Here is an 18,692-nt window from a genome sequence, read left to right as displayed (position 1 = left end):
TCTCACCGAGGCCAGCCACCGATAAACCGATGGAGCGTGTTCATATGGATATATTTTCCATAAACTCGAAAAGCTTCCTTTCATTAGCAGATTCGTTCTCAAAATTCGCGCAAATGATTCCTATAGATACAAAAAACCTGGTGGACGTAAAGAATGCGTTAGCCAAATATTTTAGTACCTTTGGGATTCCATTACAAATAATTACCGATCACGAAACAACGTTCAGATCTATCCAACTTAAAAATTTCTTATGCAATTTAGGTGCTCGCTGACATACGCATCATCATCAGAGAGCAATGGCCAAGTAGAAAAAACGCACTCAACAATAATAGAAATTTATAATACAAACAAACATAAATTCGTGGACATGGACACAGAAGCGCTTATACCAATAGCAGTTTCATTATACAATGCAACTGTCCACTCAGCTACTGGGTATACGCCGAACGAAATATTGTTCAATCAAACAAATGAAATGAGGCCCATAACTATACACGAACAAGCGAAAAATATTTGCGAATGCGAAAACTAATATTGAACGATCTAGGCAAAAACAAATGAAAGGAAATATTAGAAAGAAACTCCACCTTTGATTCGAGAAGGTCAAGAAGTTTATGTAAAACCTAACATAAGAAAAAAATAGACCCTAGAGCAAGAAATACAACAGTAAACAATGTAACAGATAGAACTTTTGAGAATTCGAGACACATAAAGCGACATAAAAATAAGATTCATCGTATTAGGTCATAGTAATACGTCCGGGGACGTCCGTCTTTTCCCCCGTGACGAATTATGTGGTATAACCATTATTAACCTTGGTATGGTATAACGGTGATACGCGTGGCTGTAGTGGCAGCTTTGTGACGGTGACATTCGATCGAGAGACGATCTGATAACTCTCTTTTTCCGTTATCTCCCGAGCAGTACAGACGTCTAGGACGAGATAGGTTTTTTTCTTATTTTTTTATAGTTAGGAGTTAGGATTTAGGTTATGTTAGAATAAGTTAGTTTATTTTTTTTGTAAATAAAAACTTAATTATATATTACAAAAACTTCTTAAAGCTAACACGCTAAAACATTGTCCGCGGCACGTCTATATTCTCTCGCTGCTGAACCCCGAAGAAGGCACGATCGGCTTTCGCGCACGATCGCAGCCCAAGGTCCCAAGTAGTCTTAAGAAACTCTATTTGATTATTAACAGTTGTTTAAAGCCTTTAAACATCAAATAGAGTTTCCTAAGAGAATATGACATTTGTCTGCGTTACAGCATAACGACGTATTCCGTTACCCTTTTTGGTAAAAGTAAGGCTGCGCTCTGACACCAATCGAACACGACATCCGACTCGAACAAACCCATATAATCATAGGGAGGTGCACTGTCAGACACAAACAAACAAACAAGACAAACATGTCAAATCCTATACATTTTTCATGTTCGATGTCGTGCTCGATTGGTGTTAGAGCGCCGGGTAAGGCTCAGCCCTCTACGTTACACAAGCGTTACGCGTAACGCCTGTTTATCTCAAACCCAAGCAACATTATTTGAACGCCTGTTTTAACCGTCGTAGATGAGCAAATTATAGATAATAATGTCTAATAATCCAAATCTTATGAATGTTCAGCAATCGTTGATCATTGATCATTGATAATACATTAAAATAAAAAAAATATTTATTTGACTATTACCTTACTATTTTTGATTTTAATTAATGTTATAGAAATTTTAATAACTACTTTTAAAACTATTTAAATATAAAATACTTATACATTGAAATTATAATCATTGTGTAAATTTATTTATTAACCTAATTCATCACCCTGTAGCCTTTAAACTAAATGTAATTATGATTTAAAATGGCTAGAAACGTAGATTTCATAGACAATAAATACATGTCATATATTAACTTAATTACATATGTTTTACATATTATTTTATTTTCTGCTTTTGGAAATGTTACTCCAATTTAAAGCTTCATGAGTTTTTAGAACTTTTATTGACTACTTTTCATAAACTTTGTATATAACTTTTGTTTCAGAATTAAATTTCCTTGATATTGGTTAATCTTAAAACATAAAACTTTTATTTTCATCGCAGTTTTAAATATTTTTTATTTGAAAAATAGACTCTGGTTGGTCGCGTGGACAAAACTATAATAAAAATGTTGCTTGTGAATGTTTCATGGCATGTAACGCTTCTCCTATGTAACGTAGAGGGCTGAGCCTTACCTTAACCGTTTGCGAATTACCTCCCTTTTGGGGGAATTTCAATGATTCCATTGATGCTGTCATCAACGGAGTGTTCAATGATATCATTTCCGTTACGGAACTGTCCCGAGCCGCAATGATGGGTGATTTTTGACAGCTTTACAGTGACATCCCCCGAAATGCTATTTCGCGGGGGAACTCAGTGGTACTCAAGTTGAAGCCATCATGGGCACTCAATTTCCATCATGGCTGCCGCTAGTTCAAAAAAACGACAGTTGGTATAAAAAAATGCTCTAGTGCAAAAAATATAGTCGTACCCCTCATCTTTTTGAACACTTTGGTTTCTGTATCTTTGAGGTGTGTTTTATCTCTTTCACACAAGTAGGCACACATAGGCCCCACCGTGACGTCATCGTCATATTCACTCCATCAAGCATGACCGTGTCTATATGTGCCGACTGTTAGCCGCATTTCAATGCTGTGAATAGAAGAAAGCTTATTTAGGAAAATCTTTTATCAATAGGTATACTTAAGAAAAATTCACTCCATATCGGCTTTGTGGCTGTCCAGAACCTTATACACCCAGGTAAGTTGATGAGGTGCTTTGAATCATGTTTGAATCTAATATGAATCAAAGGTTATTGAAACAATTATCTTTTTAGGAAAATGCAAAACATGGATCATGATCACGGATATGCATCATTTGCATTGCAACCGAGTACCGAAATGATGGAACTACGTCCTATCTAATGGTTTTTTCTGCTCTGACGTCAGTTTCATCGGTCGTGCCCGCTACTCCTATTATTCTTGCTTCGACATTGTTGGCTGTCTCATCGTCACCACCACCTATATTTGTTTCGTCAGATATGTTGACCGTACCATCGTCACCGCCACCCATCCGTGATGTTTGCGGTACATTTCTTTTGGGTGGATCTATGTCCGGTTCGTCAGCCAAGCCGGGACAGCGATCCTCTTCCGGACCGTCATTGTTGACCGTCCCATCGTCACCACCACCCATCACTAATGTTTCCGGTTCGTTTCTGTTCAAAGGATCAATGCCCAGTTCGTCTGCCAAGCCGGGACAGCGATCCTCTTCCGGAACGTCATTGTTGATCGTCCCATCGTCACCATCACCCATCACTAATGTTTCCGGTTCGTTTCTGTTCAAAGGATCAATGCCCAGTTCGTCTGCCAAGCCGGGATCAGCGATCCTCTTCCGGAACGTCATTGTTGACCGCTTTATCGCCATCACCACCCATCTGTGATGTTTCCGGTAAGTTTATGTTGGGTGGTTCTATGCCCGGTTCGTCAATCATACCGGGACAGCGATCCTCTTCCGGACCGTCATTGTTGACCTTCCATCACTAATGTTTCCGGTTCGTTTCTGTTCAAAGGATCAATGCCCAGTTCGTCTGCCAAGCCGGGACAGCGATCCTCTTCCGGAACGTCATTGTTGACCGCTTCATCGCCACCATCAACCATCCCTGATGTTTCCGGTACGTTCCTTTTCGATGGATCTTAGTCCGATTCGTCAGCTATGCCGGGACAGCGATTCTCTTCCGATTCGTCAGCTATGCCGGGACAGCAATTCTCTTCCGGATCGTCATCCTCAACCAGTCTGCCGTCTTTACCTGATACTGTTTCATCATCCGGTGTACATGAGTGTGTTATAACTCGAAAACAAGTGGACAATCTTATTAAGCAGACTACGGCTCGAAATTATGGTTTACGCAATGGATACTATAGCAGGGACAACATCACGCAATGCAGCCATTACTGCCATTGATACAGAAAAGGCATTAGAAGCATTTAATGCTAACTTAGAAGCTAACACGTATGTGACTGAGATGCTCAGTTCACTTTTGAATACAATAGGTTATATAAGATATGTTAAAAGAAGACCAAATAATAGATCTATTGTTTACTAAAGATGTTTTTCTAAATGTTGGTCAGGGATTAGTAATAAAAATCCAAATATCGCATTTTTTTGATCTTGAAAACTTTACGTAAAGTTGCATAATTTAAGAAGCTAAGATAATTATTAGTCCAACGTAAGTCTGAAATCATGGGTTCAAGTCCCGAATAGACCGCGTCCCCATACGTAGGACTGACTATCCTGCTATGGTAACAATAACCCAAATAGCCAGAATTGCTTAAGCAGCTAATTTTGGCACGCTAAAGATCGCTGCTCTAATTCGCCTTTTGCACTAGATAAACAGCATCAAAGTTCTATGTGGGTCTTTCAAACAGCGCCTAAGCAGCTTCCTTATGCCAGGGATTATTTTTCTTTGTGTTTTATTTTCAAGCAAGCGTCATCGATGAAATAAACAACAAGATTTGTTTCGTTTAAACACATATTTATATTTTTAAATCTTTTGTATTGATGAATTACACAAAATTTTACACAATTTACTGATAATTCACAATCACTTCACTCAATATTCATTCTTCAATTAACGAATCTAAGCACAGCAGCAATGAGATTATTGCCGGCGTCCGTCTTTGACACTTTGACAAGAGCCATCTCGTACCGATGTCATGCATTAAAAAGCTATAAAGTTCTACCAAGTTCGGTACCCTTTCTTAACAAGCCTTCAAGTTCCACCATGAACCTACACATAGTGCTAATCAGCCGCAAAGTTCCAAAAAGTACCATGTCCCTGTTAAAAAGCTCCATAGTTCCGCAAAGTACCGTCTATCTCGTAATCAGCCACAAAGTACGACATCGGAACGATTTTTCGTTAAACAGCCCTAAATCAGCTATAAAGTACGAGCTGGCTATTTGGGAAGTCACTGAAAGCCAACCTCACTTCACTTGTGAGTACAGGGAGGCCTTGACCGACAGCGGTTGTTGTGCTAAAGAAGAAGAGAAGATGTTTGAAATAATTGTTACGAAAATAAAAAAATATTAAAAAAAAACTTACTATGGGATCAAGTTCAAGAATCAAGTTCAACATTTATTTATGTACGACATCTATTAACATAAAAAGTTCCTCCATTCGTATTAGTTCATAATTGTGAAGCAATGCATCTGCATGCTTCAATTACATTCTTGCTAGTATCACGACGAGGTTGGGATAGGAGTTAAAGATACGTATGAAGTATCTTAGCATTTGCTAGCCAACTGATAACTAAAAGTTATATAAACAAAAAATTTAATATTGAAATAAAGCTACTCTCTGTCTATTTCTATTGCACTCTCTTACTAGCTAGCTCCTCTTGAAATGTGTGCGTTAAAGGACCTAAATGAAAATAGACTTCTCCATCTAATGATATTGCTTAAACTTACATTACATTACATGTACTGACTGTTTTGTGTCTACCTAATGCCTTTTTATGTCTATTTGCTAAGCTAGTGCCAATTTCTGTCTATTTGCTAAGCTATTTAGATGTCAAAATGCAAGTGCGATCGTAAGATCTTTCTGGTTCTGATGGAAGCTCGGTCACGTTGGTACCACGCATGCACTGGTGTCTCGTTCCCTACGCCGTGTTGTCTGCGGGCCGCAGTACGGTGTCATCCGATGCTCCGCAGTGTAAGCTGGATTCGTCTGGTCGGTATGTGCAGGTGCATAGATGATAAATGATGTTAGATGTATCCGGTTAACCTGTGTAAGGTAAAAGAAATAATTAAATGTAATAAAAGTTTATATACAAGACAGTCTTTTTAGGCCGTCCACAAGGACAGAGGAGGCGTGGAGGCGTCCTCCATTAAGGCCGGGATAACGGACTGGCAGACGAAGGCTCGAGACCGTGAGCGGTTTCGGACACTTCCTGAAACTCCTGCCTCCGTGTTCAATTTGGCGTAACGTCCTACATGGTCATGCCGGCCCATACATTCCGAGACTTATTCACTCCCTCGCAATCGGATAGTCAGTCCTACGCGGGGACGGTCCAAATGAAGATTAAACCCACGACGGGTATGTTGTTAAGTCTTTCAAGTTGACGACCGTCCCTGTGGGCCCTGACTCCCCCCCCCCGCGCCCCAATCCCATTGGAAAGCAGCGATTAATATAAATGTTAAAATATAATATTGTTGCGTCTGGTCCTAAGAGAGCAGATTGGTTGGAGGATTGGACCGTTAAACGTGTGCACACACAAACTGCACATTGGAGCACAATTCATTACCCTCATTGCTATATTAAAATCTATAGCACCAAATATACTCACCATGAACTTGTTAGTTTGAATCGTTCTCTACTTCTCATTCTTCATTTTCCAAACGTGTGCATATCGCTTTTCCGCATTTGTATTTCTGTCTCGCCTGTGATCGTTAGACCTTATTTACGACGTAAATATCCTAAAAATAAACAAATACAACAAAATATTTGCTGCAAAATCACAAAACGTGATAAGAAAAACCGGTTTATTTAACGCTTTTCTATTTTGTTTACTTTTTCTCACTTCACATACGAATTTGGCAGCCATTCTTCCACCCCGCATCCAGGCGCTTCATACGTCTCGGCCTGTTGTCTGCCAAAATGACATTCGAAGCAGGCTCATGTGCTATCTCTTTCCCTCATTTCCTTCAGAAGTAGCTCAGCTCTGCGGCTCGGGGTAACATCCAAGTCGAGAAAAGAATATCGCATTGGAATTTAATGATAAAGTCCATTCCTAATACTCCGTCTGCTTGAGTTGGTAGGTCTTTTATAATAAAAAATGTATGCTCGACTTTTTTGTCGCCAAAATGAATGGGTGCTTGAGTGTATCTCTTTGTTTTCATTGTGTCTGTTGTGATACCTATGAGTGTGAGTTCCTTGTTTTCTTTAACTGGATTTGTTTTTTTAAACTTGAGGATTTAAAAAGTGATACTTCAGCTCCGGAATCAATGACCAATATTGTGTTTTTCTCGTTAGCTATGTTCAATTTAGGGCCGGTCTGGTGGTACAGTCGTCAACTTGTACGACTTAACAAACATGCCCTTCATGGGTTCAAGTCCCGAATAGACCGTGCCCCCATACGTAGGACTGACTATCCTGCTATGGTAACAATAAGTCACTGAAAGCCAAGCTCACTTTCACTAGTGGGTACAGGTAGGGCTTGACCGACAGCGGTTGTTGTGCCAAAGAAGAAGATGTTCAATTTAACCTTTATGAAGTTGTATGTTTTTATCCCTGTCATCAAAATTACTGTGGGTATTGATTTTAGTTGTCGTCTAAAAAACGATCCCCTTCCACTTATTCTTTCTTGTGTTCGTGATGTGTTGGTTTGAATTTGTGTATGCATAGTCCTGCTGTGTGCAGTTTTGAATGCATTTGCGTTTCTGTTTGTCCCGTTTGTCTGGGGACCGTATCGGAGTCTCGCTTGTGTCGAAGATTTGAGTTCGGTGTAAAATTTGTGGTTCGGCTGTTCTGTTGATGTGGAGGGTTTTTTCTTTCATAACTTTTCACTGTATCCAGCATGTCAGTGATACTTGTAAACTCTTTATATCTAAAATGAGTTGGCTGTCTCGATCGATACCTGTTTCTTTTAGTTTTATTGTGACGTTTTGCTGTGTTAGTGTCTTTGCAATATCGGGTCATGTTTTCCTGAATATATGCTGTTTGCAGTTGATCAGCCAATTCGTTGAGGCAATTTGCAAAAGTGTTAAAATTTTCAAATTTACCTTTTCTTCTGTCGCATAATTGTTTGTAGATTTTGGCGACTGAGATGGTATTCGTAAACCTTCCTTTGATAGTAACCTAGTTGTAAGTAGGAGGTTGATTGCTATAACGGAGTTTGATGAACTGATCATTTTTTACTGTATTGACTGTATCAATGAATTTAGTCAATTCGGATGCTTTACCCTCAAACGTTTGCATGCCCGTGAGAACGAAGAACCCTACGCTATTAAGGTCAAAAGCCATTTTAGAATTTTTATAGAGCTTTAGGAAGGCTAATATGGTCTTTACTAGGAGTTTGAATGTTAATTTATTGGTTGTTAATAATGTTTAGTTGGTATTTTTGTCCTCTAAGCTATTCGTTGAGCAATCAGATGTCTTGTTACGTGAGTCGTCGTTGGTTTTTGATGTGCTCATAGCAATGATATTATGTATTAGTACGTTAGAAGTTTTGCTAAATTCTAATAGTTTGTTAAACGTGTATTTGAATTTATTTTTTTCCATCTCTTTTTGAATTTCTTTAAATGCTTCCTCGGATTGTATTCTGAGTTGTGTTTTCGTACAAGTCCTTTGATTGGGGTACATATGGGTTACTATCTCTTTTTGAATTTCTTTAAATGCTTCCTCGGATTGTATTCTGAGTTGTGTTTTCGTACAAGTCCTTTGATTGGGGTACATATGGGTTACTATCTCTTTTTGAATTTCTTTAAATGCTTCCTCGGATTGTATTCTGAGTTGTGTTTTCGTACAAGTCCTTTGATTGGGGTACATATGGGTTACTATCTCTTTTTGAATTTCTTTAAATGCTTCCTCGGATTGTATTCTGAGTTGTGTTTTCGTACAAGTCCTTTGATTGGGGTACATATGGGTTACTATCTCTTTTTGAATTTCTTTAAATGCTTCCTCGGATTGTATTCTGAGTTGTGTTTTCGTACAAGTCCTTTGATTGGGGTCCTGTACTTTTTTTAAAGATACTTACTTACTTACTTATCCGGCGTTACAACCGCTTTGCGGTCTTGGCCTGCCTCAGAAGTGTCCGAAACTGCTTACGGTCTCACGCCTTCGTCTGCCAGTCCGTTATCCCGGCCTTAATGGCGGACGCCTCCACGCCATCTTGCCACCTCAATTTGGGCCTACCACGCCTCCTCTGTCCTTGTGGACGGCCTAAAAAGACTTTACGGGCTGGGTCGTCCGTTTACATGCGTACAACATGGATGTGTTAAAGTTAAAGTTAAAGTTTTTTTAAAGATTCTTCTTCTTCTTCTTCTTTGGCTCAACAACCGATGCCGGTCAAGGCCTGCCAAACACACTTGTGGGGTTGGCTTTCAGTGACTTTTATTGATTTCCCCCCATAGCAGGATAGTCAGTCCTACGTATGGCGGCACGGTCTATTTGGGGCTTGAACCCATGACGGGCATGTTGTTAAGTCGTACGAGTTGACGACTTTACCATGAGACCGGCTGATATATGTTAAAGATATGTTTCAAAATTTCAATTCTATCGCTTATAGTAGGCATTCCTTTTTCGTATTTCTTTCATAATATTTTTATAAAACTCATTTCCTAGCTTGAAAACTTATTTGATTATGTTCTAAAGTAACAATACCTTAATAGGATATGCTGCGTGCATTTTGTTGCTACTGATGATGATGCTATGCTGAATCTATACCGGTGCTGGGTGTTTAATCGGTATTTGGTACATACTCGATGTTTGATGTGAAGTTCTACGATGACGTCGTCGATTAGTCGTCGCTCGATGTCTTGTCGGGGTGGGACACTTGTCTATTTTTGCCTGCCAACCCAGAGTGGGCTCGTCTTGTATTTTCGTCTTCTACGGTGGGAATGGTTGTTCCTTTCAATCACATTGACCACAACTTGTTTTGCACTGCACTTTATTCCATATCACTTGCTCCAAGAATCTATAGATTGCTGTACTGCACTGTGTTGAACTTGGGTTGTTGTTAAAAGTTAGCTTTTTTATAGTTTCCCATTTCAAGGTGTCTCTACTTGGTAAACCGATCGCATAAGCGTTAATACGTTTTTACACATTTAGGTAGGTTCTTACAACACTGTGTACGGTTAATGATGAACAAACATCAATAAACATTCATTTCGCACTTACACTGCACTAAATGTTTATATTTTTCATTCTGCACTGTATGGAACTTGCTTGTAGCTGTTCTTTCATCGTTATTGTTTTTGTTACATATGGGTTACTTGCCCCAGCTGCGTTGATGAATATTCCGTAAAAAATGCACATTTGACATTTTTTTTCACTTTCCGTCGAATGCAGGTCACAATACTTTTGATTCGTCACACGACACTTAAGCTTTACGTTATCGTTGTACGTATCACATTTTACTTGAAATAATTTGCTTACACTTCTGCTTGTCGATTGCAGATTAAGGTCAAGGTCGCCATGTAATGTGATGATCGTACCTCGAGTACCGTCGCGGTAGGTCAGTATTCCCCTGACATGTATCGATGTAGAATCATACTTTGTTGGAAGCAGACTTTTCAACACTTGATCGTCCAGGCGATCATAGAAACCCAAAAGGGGTTTCCCTTACTGGAAACGTTGGAGTTTAGAAGCCTTACCTTGGGAGGGGGACATAACTAAACTTTTGAAATAAGTGGAAGGCGAAGGTTTTAGGCAGCGTTATGTCCTATCTTGGCAGTCCGTACGAATCTGGCTTGCCACAGTTGGAATTGGTTTTATTTATACTCAAAAGAAGTTATGGGTTTCTCACATTTGGTTCCGGGTTTTATGTTGGAAAGTTATTGTTTTCACTAAGCTAGTTACGTTTGTCTTTTGTTGACAAGAACGATGGTTCTTGTCACAAAGTTCCTGTTTTGAGTTGAATGCATATACTGTTCCTGCTTATGTTATACGTTTCGGTTGGTTCTGATAAGTGTGTCACAATTGTTTTTATATGAACGGTGTGGCATGAGTTCTTCCGGTTGCGTTGCTATGGTATGATCTGATTTACTGAATGTGTTATAATGAATGTGTTACAATGGTGTGGTTTGGCTTTCCTAAGTGTGTTACAATGTTTTTATAGCTGATAGTATGTATTATAGGCGCGAGACCGTGAGCGGTTTCGGACACTCCTGAGGCAGGTCAAGACCGCAAAGCGGTTGTAGCGCCGGATAAGTAAGTAAGTAAGTATTATATAATAAGTTGTCTATAGCAGATATGCTACACCTGTAACTCGGGGAAAACAGTATTTTATTATAGGTCCGTGCATTTTTTTGTTTCATCGTAGGACTGTCAGTGTTAATCAAAAGGAAATTAATTAGGAATGAACTCTCATGTAATCTTTTGGTTAAATCTCTAATCAGCACCATAGTATGATACATAGCGTTTGCATTGTAATTGTGCCTGCAATAGCAATAAACTTTTTTTATATCATCTCCGTGCACTTAATGGAGAAAAACGGTAATTAAACACGTCTTTCCTTAAAGCAATGCTGCCACCGAAGTTTCCTTGACGTCTTCCAATTATGACCGGAAACGTTTACTGCATACATATACTTTTTAAAATGTTTCTCAGGAATATCTTCATATTTATACATGACCTCAGCACTTCTGGATGGTAAATCTGGCGGTTCATTCTTTATTGGAACACCACGATTGCCATTCGGGTGATACAATATGAATTTTAAAACATCTCCTGATATACGACACACGTCCACAACACGGTCCTCATGTTGCCGTCCTCTTGGTTTAAGAAACTCTAGGACGACATCACCACCTTGGGAAACCATGATAAGAATTACATGTTTTGTGCGATGTCTTGTAGGTAGCAATCGCAGTGTGTCAAATCGCATAGTATGACGATGGTTATTGTTGATGATAAGTCCCACCTCTTAGCCCAACACAGGTTTGAGAAGGACGGAAGTATCTTTACGATAATATTACTCTAAGGTAGTTTTGAATAAAATTAAATTTACGAGCAAGTGGTGGCATCGGACGTCATTCAAAAGAATCCACTAAGTCATACACACACCCAAGACGACCGACGTAGTTTCATCAAGAAAAAACGGGTCAACTCCATCGAACACATCAGGACATAACTGCAACATGCATATGGCCAGTTCCACTGGTGCCAACACCGGCTCCAGGGCACTACCTTCCGAAGCAGCAGAACCTAATGTATTGGAAATTATCAGGACACACACATATGTCCAGTTCCGCTGGTACCAACGATGGCACCAGGGCACTACCTTCCGATGCAGGAGAACCTAATGTATCTGGAATTGGCCACTTACAATCATCAATGAGTGAATCTCGCTGTGACCTCCCAGACATGCAGACAGCAAACTCTCCCAAACTAAATCCGATTGTCCACTTATACCCGCGCGAATCTCAAACTTATGTTGTCTCTTTCTTATATATTTTTTTCTAATTTGTTTTCATATATCAAGAAAAATCTTATCATCATTGTTGCAACTGCAACTCCGTCGGCTCCTCGACGGCGGCGAACAAGATATATGTGATCTATCTATCGTTTTGTTATCTATCTATTCACGAGTGCGGTTCGATTTGTCTAGCTCTCCGTTTCAAACAGTTTATTTGCCCGTGAATTACTCGCCTGTGACACGTGTATCACGCAAACTCTGATCGCTGAACTTGTCCATCGTACTGGTTGGATGTTGCATTGAGTGATTGTCACCCGATTGCAGGTTTATTTAGTGAATTTAATTTCGGCGTGCCGTGCTAGTGTTGAAGATCGAGTGTTCGCCATCATAGCCTGAGTACTTCCACACACACAGCTGTATGCACACGCACATTGCATCTATCGCCTTCACTACTATCAACTCGATACGCATACGAACTTATCACTACACTCACATCCAACTGCACATATTTAAAGTGAGCAAGATGAATTGTGGAATCTGCCTGGAGCTCACTTCTGGTGTCCCGTTTGTATGTGATGGTGCCTGCGCACAACACTTTCATCCGTCCTGCACTGGCCTCTTAAGTGAATCCGTACGTGACTTACGAAGATTTTCCCAGTTAAAATGGTTTTGCAAGAATTGCGAAAAAGCATCAACTTCACTTATAATCAAGGAACTAAAATCAACAATTACGGATTCCCTGGCACTAATGAAAGCCGAACTAATGAAAGAGTTACCTTTTACGGAGAAAAGGTTGTTGCCACGACTAATATCCGTGCCTTAGAGTCAACACGCACACAGTTATACGAAGGCACTCATCTCGGACAACACTCACACATGCAACGGGAAATACTCGATAATCGCAACAGACCACTACTGCGAGGCACTAACACTGATGACAATGGTATTAAGATAAAAACCGTGGCTAAACCTGAACCTATTTGGCTATTTTTTACCAACATCAGTCCTGATGTGACTCCCGACGATATGGCAAATTTGGTTAAATCTAAGCTCAATACAAATGATATACATGTTCGCCGGTTAACCAAGTATGATGCGGATCTGAGCCGACTAACATTCGTTTCCTTCAAAGTCGGCATCCCATCAACTTTGAAGAATGTGGCTCTGTCTCAAAATACTTGGCCAGCTGAAGTTGCGTTTCGTGAATTTACCGATTACCGTTCGCAACGGGGTTTCAGTTTCCATACCAACCACACGCATTGCACCAACATCAACAGCAACCACCGGCTCCACAGTCACCGCCACTAATCGACGCACAATCACCAATACTCACCTCATCGCCCCGCATCTTTCGTCCCCATCATCACCAGTATCCCCGACACTGCATTACAATCTACGCAGCTAAACCATCAACCCACCATAGACGAACATTTTGCTGCAACGTCTACAACAATACGTACATCAACGCCAGCAACAATACCAACAACAACAACAATAGTAACAACAGCAACTACAACTAATTCAACAACATCAATATCAACAGTAGCAGCAGTATGTGCAATGCCTGCATTTCCGTCTACATCGACTGTTATGGTCCCGTCTACTATTGCTCCCTTTCTCGGTCATACGCAACATTCAACAACACTCAATATTTACTATCAAAACATTCGTGGTGTGCGTACCAAAGTTAATGAATTGCGGTTATCTATATCGGAGTCCGACTACAACATCATCATACTCGCCGAAACCTGGTTGGATGAGAACATTCCATCCTCGCTTCTATTCGGCTCTGAGTATACAGTAACCCGCGGCGATCGTACGGCATACAACAGTTCTCTCTCTCGGGGCGGAGGCACTCTCATCGCAGCATCTCGTCATCTAAACACCTGTGAGGTTACACCGCCGAGCGCTTGCCTCGAACAGTGCTGGTTACAAATCAAGCTTCCTTCCTGCTCTATCTTCATCGGTGCAATCTACATACCCCCTTCTCTTGCCAAAAATCAAAATACGCTCAGTGCACTTGATGGAACGATCGATAGTATAGTGTCGAGGATGAAAAAACATGATCGTATGCTACTTTTTGGAGACTTTAATCGAGCGGATATTTCATGGATACACGACACAAACATCAGTACTTTCGTGCACAAGTTTCCCCTACATCCGTTGATGCGTTTTTCGACATTATTCGTTTTTATAACTTGCGTCAGCTCAGTGGCATTTTAAATTATCGGAATGTGCAATTAGACCTAATTTTCTACTACTCTCCTCATGATAACTACGCGTCTCACGTCAGTGTTCCTTCATTAGCCGCTTCTCCTCTATTACCTGAAGATCAGCATCACCCAGCATTAGAATTGTGTACTTCTATTAATCACATATCCGTTAATCAATTGTTGTCTCGTGTTAGGAGTAATTCAGGGAACCTCAATCGCTCATATAATTTTAGAAAGTGTGATTTTCAAAACCTAATAATTTGCTGTTAGATACCGATTGGTCCCGTGTGCACTCGGCACCTTCGCTGGACGAAGCGGTCTCTATTTTCACACAGTTAGTGTCTTCAGCTTTCCCATTGTGCTGTCCTTTACATAAAGCCCCTTCTTTTCCTCCTTGGACCAATTCAATCCTTAGATCCATGAAACGTGATAAGCAGCGCTATTTACGCGACTATCGGGAATACCGCAATCCATACACTAAACGACTGTTCAAATATGCAGCAACGGCGTATCGCATTTATAATCGGGCCCGTTATAAGTCCTACATAGCTTTCTTTTTTCTACATATTGTCCTTAAAACCTTCTTATTCTCCTGGCCCAGATGGTATACCTGCAATCATCCTTAAAAAGTGCACCAACGCTATTGCTCCCATAATGACATTCATTTTCAATCTCTCCTTTCAACATGAATGTTTCCCTACTCTATGGAAAACAGGTTGGCTCCGTCCTATTTAAAAAAAGGCAGTAAATCTGAAGTAAGCAACTATCGTGGTATTTCCCTACTTCCCGCTAGTGGCAAGGTATTGGAAATCATCGTTCATTCTGAGCTTTTGTTTTTATCGAAGCAGTATATAACGTTTAATCAGCATGGATTTATGCCAAAACGTTCCACTACCTCTAGCCTTATGTCGTTCATATCAAATTGTTCCAGTACTTAGATACAGGTTACCAAGTTGATACAGTGTATACTGATATTAAATCTGCTTTTGATAGAGTATTTCATAAACTATTGTTGATGAAGCTCTCTAAATTAGGCTTATCTACGTCTTTCGTTCACTGGATTGGGTCTTCTTCTTCTTCTTCTTCTTCTTTGGCTCAACAACCGATGCCGGTCAAGGCCTGCCAACCCACTTGTGCCTGGCTTTCAGTGACTTATTGATTTCCCCCCATAGCAGGATAGTCAGTCCTACGTATGGCGGCACGGTCTATTTGGGGCTTGAACCCATGACGGGCATGTTATTAAGTCGTACGAGTTGACGACTGTACCATGAGACCGGCTCAAGGATTGGGTCTTACCTCTCTAATAGAAATCTTCATTGAAGCTACGGATCGTCCTTTCTTTACCGTTTTCCAATTCTTCTGGTGTCCCTCAAGGAAGTGTACTAAGTCCCCTCTGTTTCTGTTTTCATAAATGACATCAGTTTTATTCTCCCATCTCCTAACCTCCTTCTATATGCAGATAACATTAAGTATTTGTTCCAGTGATGCAAGAGGATGATTGCAGCGCACTCCAATCTTTCTAACTCCCTCTCTCATGGTGTGCGTCAAACTTCTTAGATCTCTGTCCTAGTAAATGTAGCGTGATCTTTTTGTCGTCGTCATTCCCTCTTATTCACGATTATGTCTTAATAACACTGTTATCAACAGGGGTCATGTGTTCGCGATTTAGGTGTTATGTTAGACGAAAGGCTATCATTCGATAGTCACCTTGAATTGGTCATCTGTAAAGCTTATTCAAGGCATTGTATTGTTTCCTAGTGCGCCCTGTTGTTGAGTATGCTTCTGTTGTCTTCTGTACTAACAGGGCAGGTGGAATAACAAACTCGAAGGCGTGCAAAAGCGCTTCACTAGGTGCTTATATCGTCGCCTCTTTGGAAATTCCACCACCTCATTACGGTCATACAGTGATCGTTGCATCTTGTTCAATCTCGACACCCTCGAATCTAGACGAACTAAAGCATGTGTGTCATTTATCAGCAATTTGTTACGAGGGAATATAGATGCTCCAGACTTGCTATCCCAACTTAGTTGGTATGTTCCTTCCAGGGTTTAAGAAATCGGACTGCTCTTGAAATACCTTTCCGCAATACAGCTTTTGGCATTAACGACCCGTGGCTAATTTGTTTGCGTCAATTCAATGAACATTACCGCGATTTAATTTCTAATTTTATGTTCCGGCTCTTTTTTATTCTTTCTATTTATGTCTCTGTATTCTTAATTCTTTTTTGTTTTAATATTTTACTCTTATCCGCTGCTTATTCTCCTTTCACTATGGATTTCCATTCTGTTACATCCTTTTCTATTTCCCCTTAGTTTAGTTAAGTTACAGTTAGTTTAGTACCAATAGGGCTAACTAGGTTTTAAGCAATTGTATGTTCAACCTCAGAGGCAGACATATTGAAAATAATGAAATGAAATGAAATGAAATAAATGAAATAACGACCGTTTTCTAACGTACAAATCTTTACTTTATTAAAAAACGGATCGACCGATTATAAAAACACAAGCTTGGATTTTAGTAGTTTTTAAAAAACGCGGTCTATCGTTCGCTAACTTTTAAAGAGACCGTTTGTTCTGCGCACGGTGTATTTATCCTTTTTACCGCGATGGCCGTTGCGCCATCGCGTTACGCAGCGAACGTTGCCCTTTCTTAGATGTTCGAAATTCGAAGATCTATCTTTTCACCCTATCTAAACGTCTAAACCTATCTCCTGTCATTTTAGCTTGTTTACATTCCGCATGCCATAATAAAGGACACGCGGTTTGTCGGCACGGTTACTTGTAACATTCTCCCCCCGGTATGTCGCTCTCAGCGGCTTAGCTTCGTTGTGCCGACCTCCAATATAGCAACAATTACTGCCGATCTATCTAACAAACCATATTTGTCTGAATAGTTAAGCGCCGCACCTGATTGTCAGCAGCTCGATACACCTTTACAATTGGTCCCCTAGGCCAGCAGTTCCGCGGGTTGTTTCCATCCGCAACCAATACCAAGTCGCCTCATCTAATGGTTTCGTCTGCTTGTACTATCTCGATCGCTCGTTAGTGTTGGTAGGTACTCGATTACCATCTCTTCCAAAACATGTCTGCAAACTGTTGTGCTGATTTCCAGGATTTACGCACGGACGGTTAAGGGAGATTCAGCTTCATCTCCAAGTGGAATTTGTCAGGGGTCCTGAGTTAACGATCAGCTCCACTTCACTCAACCTAGCCCGTAATAGCTCATCGGTGGGGTGATGAGGAAGATCAAGGAGGCAAGCGTCTTTTTTATTGATTGGATCAATCTCTCCCATGACCCACCAATGCAGGTGGGTTAAAATACCACTTTGTCCCGGGTTGCACAAACTCTGCCATCAACCGATCCACATCAATCAGTGCAGCAGCTTCCTTCAGTTCACGAGATGCGCCTACAAATTGGTGCCTCTATCACTAACGAACTCCAGTGGCATCCCTTTCTAGCGGTGAAAATTGCGGATCGCGAAAATACACGAGTCTGTAGAAAGACTATGCGCAACTTCGATGTGTATTCATTGGTAGTGAGGGCAGGTGAAAATCACCACCCAGCGTTTTTTCGGTTCTTTTCCGACTGCTACTATCATCGGTCCGAAGTAGTCGACCGGTGTAAGAAAATGGATGCTGGTAGGCAGCTAGCCGTTGGTACGGAAGGTCTCCCATAGCAGGATTTTGCGGAGCGGTTTTATATACCTTGCAGTATTGACAACAGCGTCTTACTCGGCTATAGAGCTTCGGAACGTGATATTTAAGTCGTATTTCATTGAGTGCTGTTTGATGGTTCGCGTGTCGATATTTCTCGTGATACTAACTAATTATTAGATCGGTGGCATAGGGTATTAGGAATTTTACCAGTCGTTTGGTGTCATCGCCAACCCACATGCATTTCTCGATTCTTCCCTTCAATCGCAGGACTCTGTTTTCATCGATGAAAGGGCTCAGTTAGTATAGCGGGCTAGTCTTTTTGAGTGGCTTTTTCCAAGGCGACATTGAGCTCGATATCGCTTAACATCCCGATTTCATCCGCATATGCGTCTCTCTGAGCTTGTCGATAAATTGCATTTTCAGCTTGTAACAGTTCATCTGCGTAAGCTTTCTCGTTGTTTCGGTTACCCTTTCGAAATTGTGTTGAAGCGGCATACGTATGCAAATGCTCGTAGCAGTCGCTGCCACTTAGAAAAAACGAGTGAACTGTATCTCTCTTCTCTTCTTTGGCTCAACAACCGATGCCGGTCAAGGCCTGCCAACACTTGTGGGGTGGCTTTCAGTGACTTATTGATTTCCCCCCATAGTAGGAAAGTCAGT

At 40.6% G+C, this 18,692-nt stretch overlaps 1 long non-coding RNA gene across 1 annotated transcript; it reads right to left on the bottom strand.

Moving 5' to 3' along the window:
* Positions 1-5,533: 5,533 nt before the first annotated feature.
* On the bottom strand, positions 5,534-9,544 carry LOC121602786. Its single transcript, XR_006006494.1, has 3 exons — positions 9,408-9,544; positions 6,373-6,502; positions 5,534-5,810 (listed from the first exon to the last, which is right to left on the bottom strand). It is a non-coding gene; the product is annotated as an uncharacterized LOC121602786 (long non-coding RNA).
* Between the last annotated feature and the right edge of the window lie 9,148 nt (positions 9,545-18,692).

Source organism: Anopheles merus, unplaced genomic scaffold, assembly GCF_017562075.2.
Source record: "Anopheles merus strain MAF unplaced genomic scaffold, AmerM5.1 LNR4000622, whole genome shotgun sequence".
Classification (NCBI taxonomy): domain Eukaryota; kingdom Metazoa; phylum Arthropoda; class Insecta; order Diptera; family Culicidae; genus Anopheles; species Anopheles merus.
Note: the sequence above shows the minus strand (reverse complement) of the source record. Positions and strands in the feature narration are given on the sequence as shown.